Source organism: Ictalurus furcatus, chromosome 22 (genome assembly GCF_023375685.1).
Source record: "Ictalurus furcatus strain D&B chromosome 22, Billie_1.0, whole genome shotgun sequence".
Lineage (NCBI taxonomy): Eukaryota > Metazoa > Chordata > Actinopteri > Siluriformes > Ictaluridae > Ictalurus > Ictalurus furcatus.
Genome location: NC_071276.1, coordinates 20,438,282 through 20,448,281, shown reverse-complemented (window position 1 = coordinate 20,448,281; position 10,000 = coordinate 20,438,282). Strand labels below are relative to the sequence as shown.

The 10,000-nt window shown below is 49.7% G+C and overlaps 1 protein-coding gene across 3 annotated transcripts in view; it reads right to left on the bottom strand.

Moving 5' to 3' along the window:
• The window catches only part of osbp2b (oxysterol binding protein 2b), a 51,254-nt gene that overhangs the window by 33,893 nt on the left and 7,361 nt on the right, over nt 1–10,000 (bottom strand). The gene's annotated exons all lie outside the window — the stretch shown is intronic.

Here is a 10,000-nt window from a genome sequence, read left to right as displayed (position 1 = left end):
TCGTCCCTGTAACCCACCTCTCATAACCCACCTCTCATAACCGACCTCTCGTCCCTGTAACCGACCTCTCGTCCCTGTAACCCACCTCTCGTCCCTGTAACCCACCTCTCATAACCCACCTCTCATAACCGACCTCTCGTCCCTGTAACCGACCTCTTGTCCCTGTAACCCACCTCTCGTCCCTGTAACCCACCTCTCATAACCGACCTCTCGTCCCTGTAACCCACCTCTCATAACCGACCTCTCGTCCCTGTAACCAGACTCTCGTCCCTGTAACCCACCTCTCATAACCGACCTCTCGTCCCTGTAACCGACCTCTCATAACCGACCTCTCGTCCCTGTAACCCACCTCTCATAACCGACCTCTCGTCCCTGTAACCGACCTCTTGTCCCTGTAACCCACCTCTCGTCCCTGTAACCCACCTCTCATAACCGACCTCTCATCCCTGTAACCCACCTCTCATAACCGACCTCTCGTCCCTGTAACCGACCTCTCGTCCCTGTAACCCACCTCTCATAACCCACCTCTCATAACCGACCTCTCGTCCCTGTAACCGACCTCTTGTCCCTGTAACCCACCTCTCGTCCCTGTAACCCACCTCTCATAACCGACCTCTCGTCCCTGTAACCCACCTCTCATAACCGACCTCTCGTCCCTGTAACCCACCTCTCATAACCGACCTCTCGTCCCTGTAACCGACCTCTTGTCCCTGTAACCCACCTCTCGTCCCTGTAACCGACCTCTCGTCCCTGTAACCGACCTCTCGTCCCTGTAACCGACCTCTCATAACCGACCTCTCGTCCCTGTAACCGACCTCTCGTCCCTGTAACCCACCTCTCGTCCCTGTAACCGACCTCTCGTCCCTGTAACCGACCTCTCGTCCCTGTAACCGACCTCTCGTCCCTGTCACCAACCTCTCGTAACCGACCTCTCGTCCCTGTAACCCACCTCTCGTCCCTGTAACCGACCTCTCATAACCGACCTCTCGTCCCTGTAACCCACCTCTCGTCCCTGTAACCCACCTCTCGTCCCTGTAACCGACCTCTCGTCCCTGTCACCGACCTCTCGTAACCGACCTCTCGTCCCTGTAACCCACCTCTCGTCCCTGTAACCGACCTCTCGTCCCTGTAACCCACCTCTCGTCCCTGTAACCGACATCTCGTCCCTGTAACCCACCTCTCGTCCCTGTAACCGACCTCTCATAACCGACCTCTCGTCCCTGTAACCGACCTCTCATAACCGACCTCTCGTCCCTGTAACCGACCTCTCGTCCCTGTAACCGACCTCTCGTCCCTGTCACCAACCTCTCGTAACCGACCTCTCGTCCCTGTAACCCACCTCTCGTCCCTGTAACCGACCTCTCATAACCGACCTCTCGTCCCTGTAACCGACCTCTCGTCCCTGTAACCCACCTCTCGTCCCTGTAACCCACCTCTCGTCCCTGTAACCGACCTCTCGTCCCTGTCACCAACCTCTCGTAACCGACCTCTCGTCCCTGTAACCCACCTCTCGTCCCTGTAACCGACCTCTCGTCCCTGTAACCCACCTCTCGTCCCTGTAACCGACCTCTCGTCCCTGTAACCCACCTCTCGTCCATGTAACCGACCTCTCGTCCCTTTAACCGACCTCTCGTCCCTGTAACCGACCTCTCGTCCCTGTAACCCACCTCTCGTCCCTGTAACCCACCTCTCGTCCCTGTAACCGACCTCTCATAACCGACCTCTCGTCCCTGTAACCCACCTCTCGTCCCTGTAACCGACCTCTCATAACCGACCTCTCGTCCCTGTAACCGACCTCTCGTAACCGACCTCTCGTCCCTGTAACCGACCTCTCGTCCCTGTAACCGACCTCTCGTCCCTGTAACCCACCTCTCGTAACCGACCTCTCGTCCCTGTAACCGACCTCTCGTCCCTGTAACCCACCTCTCGTCCCTGTAACCCACCTCTCATAACCCACCTCTCGTCCCTGTAACCGACCTCTCGTCCCTGTAACCCACCTCTCATAACCGACCTCTCGTCCCTGTAACCCACCTCTCGTCCCTGTAACCCACCTCTCGTCCCTGTAACCCACCTCTCATAACCCACCTCTCATAACCGACCTCTCGTCCCTGTAACCGACCTCTCGTCCCTGTAACCCACCTCTCGTCCCTGTAACCCACCTCTCATAACCGACCTCTCGTCCCTGTAACCGACCTCTTGTCCCTGTAACCCACCTCTCGTCCCTGTAACCCACCTCTCATAACCGACCTCTCGTCCCTGTAACCCACCTCTCATAACCGACCTCTCGTCCCTGTAACCGACCTCTCGTCCCTGTAACCCACCTCTCATAACCGACCTCTCGTCCCTGTAACCGACCTCTCATAACCGACCTCTCGTCCCTGTAACCCACCTCTCATAACCGACCTCTCGTCCCTGTAACCGACCTCTTGTCCCTGTAACCCACCTCTCGTCCCTGTAACCCACCTCTCATAACCGACCTCTCGTCCCTGTAACCCACCTCTCATAACCGACCTCTCGTCCCTGTAACCGACCTCTCGTCCCTGTAACCCACCTCTCATAACCCACCTCTCATAACCGACCTCTCGTCCCTGTAACCGACCTCTTGTCCCTGTAACCCACCTCTCGTCCCTGTAACCCACCTCTCATAACCGACCTCTCGTCCCTGTAACCCACCTCTCATAACCGACCTCTCGTCCCTGTAACCGACCTCTTGTCCCTGTAACCCACCTCTCGTCCCTGTAACCGACCTCTCGTCCCTGTAACCGACCTCTCGTCCCTGTAACCCACCTCTCGTCCCTGTAACCGACCTCTCATAACCCACCTCTCATCCCTGTAACCGACCTCTCGTCCCTGTAACCCACCTCTCATAACCGACCTCTCGTCCCTGTAACCGACCTCTTGTCCCTGTAACCCACCTCTCGTCCCTGTAACCGACCTCTCATAACCGACCTCTCGTCCCTGTAACCGACCTCTCATAACCGACCTCTCGTCCCTGTAACCGACCTCTCGTCCCTGTAACCCACCTCTCGTCCCTGTAACCCACCTCTCGTCCCTGTAACCGACCTCTCGTCCCTGTCACCAACCTCTCGTAACCGACCTCTCGTCCCTGTAACCCACCTCTCGTCCCTGTAACCGACCTCTCGTCCCTGTAACCCACCTCTCGTCCCTGTAACCGACATCTCGTCCCTGTAACCCACCTCTCGTCCCTGTAACCGACCTCTCATAACCGACCTCTCGTCCCTGTAACCGACCTCTCATAACCGACCTCTCGTCCCTGTAACCGACCTCTCGTCCCTGTAACCCACCTCTCGTCCCTGTAACCGACCTCTCGTCCCTGTAACCGACCTCTCGTCCCTGTCACCAACCTCTCGTAACCGACCTCTCGTCCCTGTAACCCACCTCTCGTCCCTGTAACCGACCTCTCATAACCGACCTCTCGTCCCTGTAACCGACCTCTCGTCCCTGTAACCCACCTCTCGTCCCTGTAACCCACCTCTCGTCCCTGTCACCAACCTCTCGTAACCGACCTCTCGTCCCTGTAACCCACCTCTCGTCCCTGTAACCGACCTCTCGTCCCTGTAACCCACCTCTCGTCCCTGTAACCGACATCTCGTCCCTGTAACCCACCTCTCGTCACTGTAACCGACCTCTCGTCACTGTAACCGACCTCTCGTCCCTTTAACCGACCTCTCGTCCCTGTAACCGACCTCTCGTCCCTGTAACCCACCTCTCGTCCCTGTAACCCACCTCTCGTCCCTGTAACCGACCTCTCATAACCGACCTCTCGTCCCTGTAACCGACCTCTCGTAACCGACCTCTCGTCCCTGTAACCGACCTCTCGTCCCTGTAACCGACCTCTCGTCCCTGTAACCCACCTCTCGTAACCGACCTCTCGTCCCTGTAACCGACCTCTCGTCCCTGTAACCCACCTCTCGTCCCTGTAACCCACCTCTCATAACCCACCTCTCGTCCCTGTAACCGACCTCTCGTCCCTGTAACCCACCTCTCATAACCGACCTCTCGTCCCTGTAACCCACCTCTCGTCCCTGTAACCCACCTCTCGTCCCTGTAACCCACCTCTCATAACCCACCTCTCATAACCGACCTCTCGTCCCTGTAACCGACCTCTCGTCCCTGTAACCCACCTCTCATAACCGACCTCTCGTCCCTGTAACCCACCTCTCGTCCCTGTAACCCACCTCTCGTCCCTGTAACCCACCTCTCATAACCCACCTCTCATAACCGACCTCTCGTCCCTGTAACCGACCTCTCGTCCCTGTAACCCACCTCTCGTCCCTGTAACCCACCTCTCATAACCGACCTCTCGTCCCTGTAACCGACCTCTTGTCCCTGTAACCCACCTCTCGTCCCTGTAACCCACCTCTCATAACCGACCTCTCGTCCCTGTAACCCACCTCTCATAACCGACCTCTCGTCCCTGTAACCCACCTCTCGTCCCTGTAACCCACCTCTCATAACCCACCTCTCGTCCCTGTAACCGACCTCTCATAACCGACCTCTCGTCCCTGTAACCCACCTCTCATAACCGACCTCTCGTCCCTGTAACCGACCTCTTGTCCCTGTAACCCACCTCTCGTCCCTGTAACCCACCTCTCATAACCGACCTCTCGTCCCTGTAACCGACCTCTCGTCCCTGTAACCCACCTCTCATAACCCACCTCTCATAACCGACCTCTCGTCCCTGTAACCGACCTCTTGTCCCTGTAACCCACCTCTCGTCCCTGTAACCCACCTCTCATAACCGACCTCTCGTCCCTGTAACCCACCTCTCATAACCGACCTCTCGTCCCTGTAACCCACCTCTCATAACCGACCTCTCGTCCCTGTAACCCACCTCTCATAACCGACCTCTCGTCCCTGTAACCGACCTCTTGTCCCTGTAACCCACCTCTCGTCCCTGTAACCGACCTCTCGTCCCTGTAACCGACCTCTCGTCCCTGTAACCCACCTCTCGTCCCTGTAACTGACCTCTCATAACCCACCTCTCATCCCTGTAACCGACCTCTCGTCCCTGTAACCCACCTCTCATAACCGACCTCTCGTCCCTGTAACCGACCTCTTGTCCCTGTAACCCACCTCTCGTCCCTGTAACCGACCTCTCATAACCGACCTCTCGTCCCTGTAACCGACCTCTCGTCCCTGTAACCCACCTCTCGTCCCTGTAACCGACCTCTCATAACCCACCTCTCGTAACCGACCTCTCGTAACCATAATGGGAAAAACGTAGTGATTACTTTACAACACTGAGGAAGTGTCTGTACTGCAAATTCTTAACTGATCCCTCTTTACCATAATAATGTAATTACCAGATCTCTTTTTATTACAGTAACTAATTAACTGATTTTTCAGAATTGTAACTGATTAAGTGATTTCTTATTATTGGACACATGCCAACGTTACATTATTACCATATTACTACTACTACTACTATTATTATTATTATTATTATCAAATATTATCAAAACACGAGTAAGATAGAAGATTAGCTCTTGTAATAAATGCATCAGGAATGTCTCTGCACACGAGGACAATATTCTGTGCTAATTATAACGCAATATATAATAGCAGCTGTATGAAAGAACTGAAAGCATCAACTATTTCCTGTCTGTGACGCAGAGTTCCTGCAATTACAGCCTGTCACAGCACATCACACCGAGCGGCTTCCTCCTAATTACTGCTGCCTGTCAGTACACACTCACACTCACACACACACACACACACACACACACAATGTCAGTACACACTCACACTCACACTCACACTCACACACACAATGAGTCATTCACACACTCACAGAAGAAATTCAGAAGTCTTTCCCCTTCACTTCTACGCAGAGAAGCTTCCAGAACAATAAGTTTTTAAGGGTTTGTAGATCTAAAGGTAAATATGTTTAATGTGGTAGCGGAGCTTGTAAAGTATATTTACCTTTAGATCTACAAATCCTTTATAATTTATTAGATAAACTCTAAAATTCCCCATGATACTATGTAATAACATTTTACCCTCAAACACCCGAGCGCCGTTCACTCTTTAGCTTTTTACGTTTATTTTTAATTTGGAGTTTGATTGAAAGTATCTTGATATTTATAGCTTCCTTTTCTGTTCATTTTAGTATTTTAAAATTCTTTTAATTAAATTAATTTGTTGAATTATTTCACTTTTTTCCCCCATTCTATAATTTATATAGCTGGGTATATTTTCACTTCATCTTTCATTCATTCAGTCAGTCGTTTATTTATTTATTTATATCATTTAGCATTTTATTACTTTAATATTTACCATTTATTGTCTTATTAATGGCTATATGAAAGTTTATATTGTGAATAAAGTAATAATAATAGTAATAATAATAATAATAATCATCTCACCCTTGGATGATTTTATTTACTTCTTGTTTTATTCTTTAAAACTAAAGTTTACTTTAAAGTGATGTGTTCAAAAACAGTCAAAGGAGGGTGTGTGTGTGTGTGTGTGTGTGTGTGTGTCTGTCTATCGGGCAGTAATAATCCATGCCAGTGTGAAGCAGCACAAAATGGTGAAACACACACACACACACACACACACACACACACAAGTAACTACACTCATACAGACATTGTAAAACACACACATGCTCACACAGAGAATAGCACACACACACACACACACACACACACACACACACAAATGGAAACAGTAAATCAAACAGGGGAATGAGTGAGTAATAAAGCGGTCCAGATCTCCAGCTCCTCATCAATAACCACAATAAAGTGAACAAGCTTTCAGTAAGAGTGAGAGAGGAATCCTTTCTACACACACACACACACACACACACACACACACACACACACACACACACAGGTTTCAGCACCATGGACAGAGACACAGACCTGAGTCCCGGATCTCAGACACTGCTGTATATTTAGTATGTTGATGAGCAGTACAAGTGTTAAAGGGGCGGGGCCAATATGAATACATTATTAAGGGGTGTGGTTAGAACTAGAATCAGCTCCTCTTATTGCCTTTAAGAACAGTGATATAAATACTGACAGCTGTGTGTGATAACAGATTAAACAGCAGTGTTTCAATAGTTTTGGCACACATTGATAAAGCAGAAGCTCCTCCCCCTCATAAAAAACTGACTGAGTCTCTAACAGCAGGAGAGTGAACTCTCACTGCAGCTCAGCCTGCACTGAACCAGGAAAAAGGAAGAGAGTGACACCTGCAGGCCATCTGGTGGCATTACAGAAAATTGTGACAGGGCGTGGGGGGGGGGGGATGGGGGGAAGAAAGAGCGAGAGAGAGCGGCCTTTGTATCTGTCAGGCCTAGTAAAGGAGGCGTGGCCTTTATATTTCTCAGTCCTAGCGAAGGAGGCGTGGCCTTTATATTTCTCAGTCCTAGCGAAGGAGGCGTGGCCTTTATATTTATCAGTCCTAGGGAAGGAGGCGTGGCCTTTATATTTCTCAGTCCTAGCGAAGGAGGCGTGGCCTTTATATTTATCAGTCCTAGGGAAGGAGGCGTGGTCTTTATATTTATCAGTCCTAGGGAAGGAGGCGTGGCCTTTATATTTATCAGTCCTAGCGAAGGAGGCGTGGCCTTTATATTTCTCAGTCCTAGCGAAGGAGGCGTGGCCTTTATATTTCTCAGTCCTAGCGAAGGAGGCGTGGCCTTTATATTTATCAGTCCTAGCGAAGGAGGCGTGGCCTTTATATTTCTCAGTCCTAGCGAAGGAGACGTGGCCTTTATATTTATCAGTCCTAGCGAAGGAGGCGTGGCCTTTATATTTATCAGTCCTAGCGATGGAGGCGTGGCCTTTATATTTATCAGTCCTAGCGAAGGAGGCGTGGCCTTTATATTTATCAGTCCTAGCGAAGGAGGCGTGGCCTTTATATTTATCAGTCCTAGCGAAGGAGGCGTGGCCTTTATATTTATCAGTCCTAGCGATGGAGGCGTGGCCTTTATATTTATCAGTCCTAGCGAAGGAGGCGTGGCTTTTATATTAATCAGTCCTAGCGAAGGAGGCGTGGCCTTTATATTAATCAGTCCTAGCGAAGGAGGCGTGGCCTTTATATTTATCAGTCCTAGCGAAGGAGGCGTTGCCTTTATATTTATCAGTCCTAGCGAAGGAGGCGTGGCCTTTATATTTCTCAGTCCTAGCGAAGGAGGCGTGGCCTTTATATTTCTCAGTCCTAGCGAAGGAGGCGTGGCCTTTATATTTATCAGTCCTAGCGAAGGAGGCGTGGCCTTTATATTTATCAGTCCTAGCGAAGGAGGCGTGGCCTTTATATTTATCAGTCCTAGCGAAGGAGGCGTGGCCTTTATATTTCTCAGTCCTAGCGAAGGAGGCGTGGCCTTTATATTTCTCAGTCCTAGCGAAGGAGGCGTGGCCTTTATATTTATCAGTCCTAGCGAAGGAGGCGTGGCCTTTGCATTTGTCAGTCATGGTAAAGGATGTGAAGAAGGCGTGGCCTCACCAACATTAAAGTTCACTTTTTTCCATAAAAAAATCTGAGAGGAAACACTCAGCCTTACAATCCTCACACACACACACACACACACACACACACACACAGTTTGCTTATGTAGCACTAAACAGCTAAATTTAGTCTGGAGTGTAACTGAGAAGAGCAGGAGACTAACCAGGCCAAGGCAGTCTGGAACTCAGCCATTTTCTCTGCGCACACACTCACACACAAACACACACAAACACACACACAAACACACACACAAACACACACACAAACACACTTTCCCACGGGATACACACGTACACAAAAAGTGCAGCCTGATACACACACAAAACAAGAAAAGGAAAAATAACAAAGAGTCAATTGAGCCCAAGTGTGAGACCCTCACACACACACACACACACACACACACACATACATACAGCTCACTCTAGCCAACATTATCTACAGACACATCAAAACCTACACACACACACACACACACACACACACACACACACACCATGATATTTGTGTAAAACAGCAGCAACAACGCTGTCAGGAAAAACAGTAGAAAGTGTTTGTGTTTAAAAACGCCAGCCTCTAAATGTCACCGCTAAAGAGAAAAGGAAAGTCAAACCAACCAGCCGGCAACAAACGAGACAAACTAAATTACAGCAGATTCAATTCAGTTAACAACATGAGTGTCTGACAAGTGGAAACAACAACACCACACACACACGCACACACACGCACACGCACGCACACACACACACACGCACACACACGCACACACACGCACACACCCACACACAAACTTTGCTCCTGGGTGTTTTTCTTTCTGAGCGCAAAAATAACAGCTCGGTCATAATTTATGTTTAAACACAAACACTCACGAACATGAGAAGCGGCCGGGTGAAAGAAATCGCTTTCCTGATGATAAACGCGCGGGAGAATTAAAAACTGTAGAAGAAAAGACTGAAATGAAGAGATGCGAGTGAGAAGTTTGCGAGTGTTGAAATAAATCTAGCGGGAGTCTGGTACATCGGCGCTACATCACTGCATGAATAGTGCTCGCTGGAACACCACATCAATCACTGAACAAAATGTCTTCCACACTCGTCATTCAGCAGCACAGAGAATAGCACCTGATCCAGCGCACGCTCTTATTCTACCCTTATTTACTTTATACATCACGCTCTGATACGAAGTTCCTCGAGCGCAACTTAATGACGCCATGAGACACTAAATGGAGGCGATGAAGTAGTGATGAGTGTGTGTGTGTGTGTGTGTGTGGGTGTGGTCACGGCTGAGAAAACTGTAAATAGAAGTGTAACTTATTCAGGCATCAAATCTCTGAATTTCCCATATTTTGTAAAGAGTGAGGGAGAGAGAGGGAGAAAAAGAAAGACAGAATAGAACAAAAAGAAAAAATAAATAAGAAAGAAAACAGAAGATTAAAAAGAAAGAAAGATCAAAAATGAAAAAATCAAAAAAGAATAAATAATGCAGGAGGAATTTATTGAAAGAAATATATCACGCAAGTTCGGAA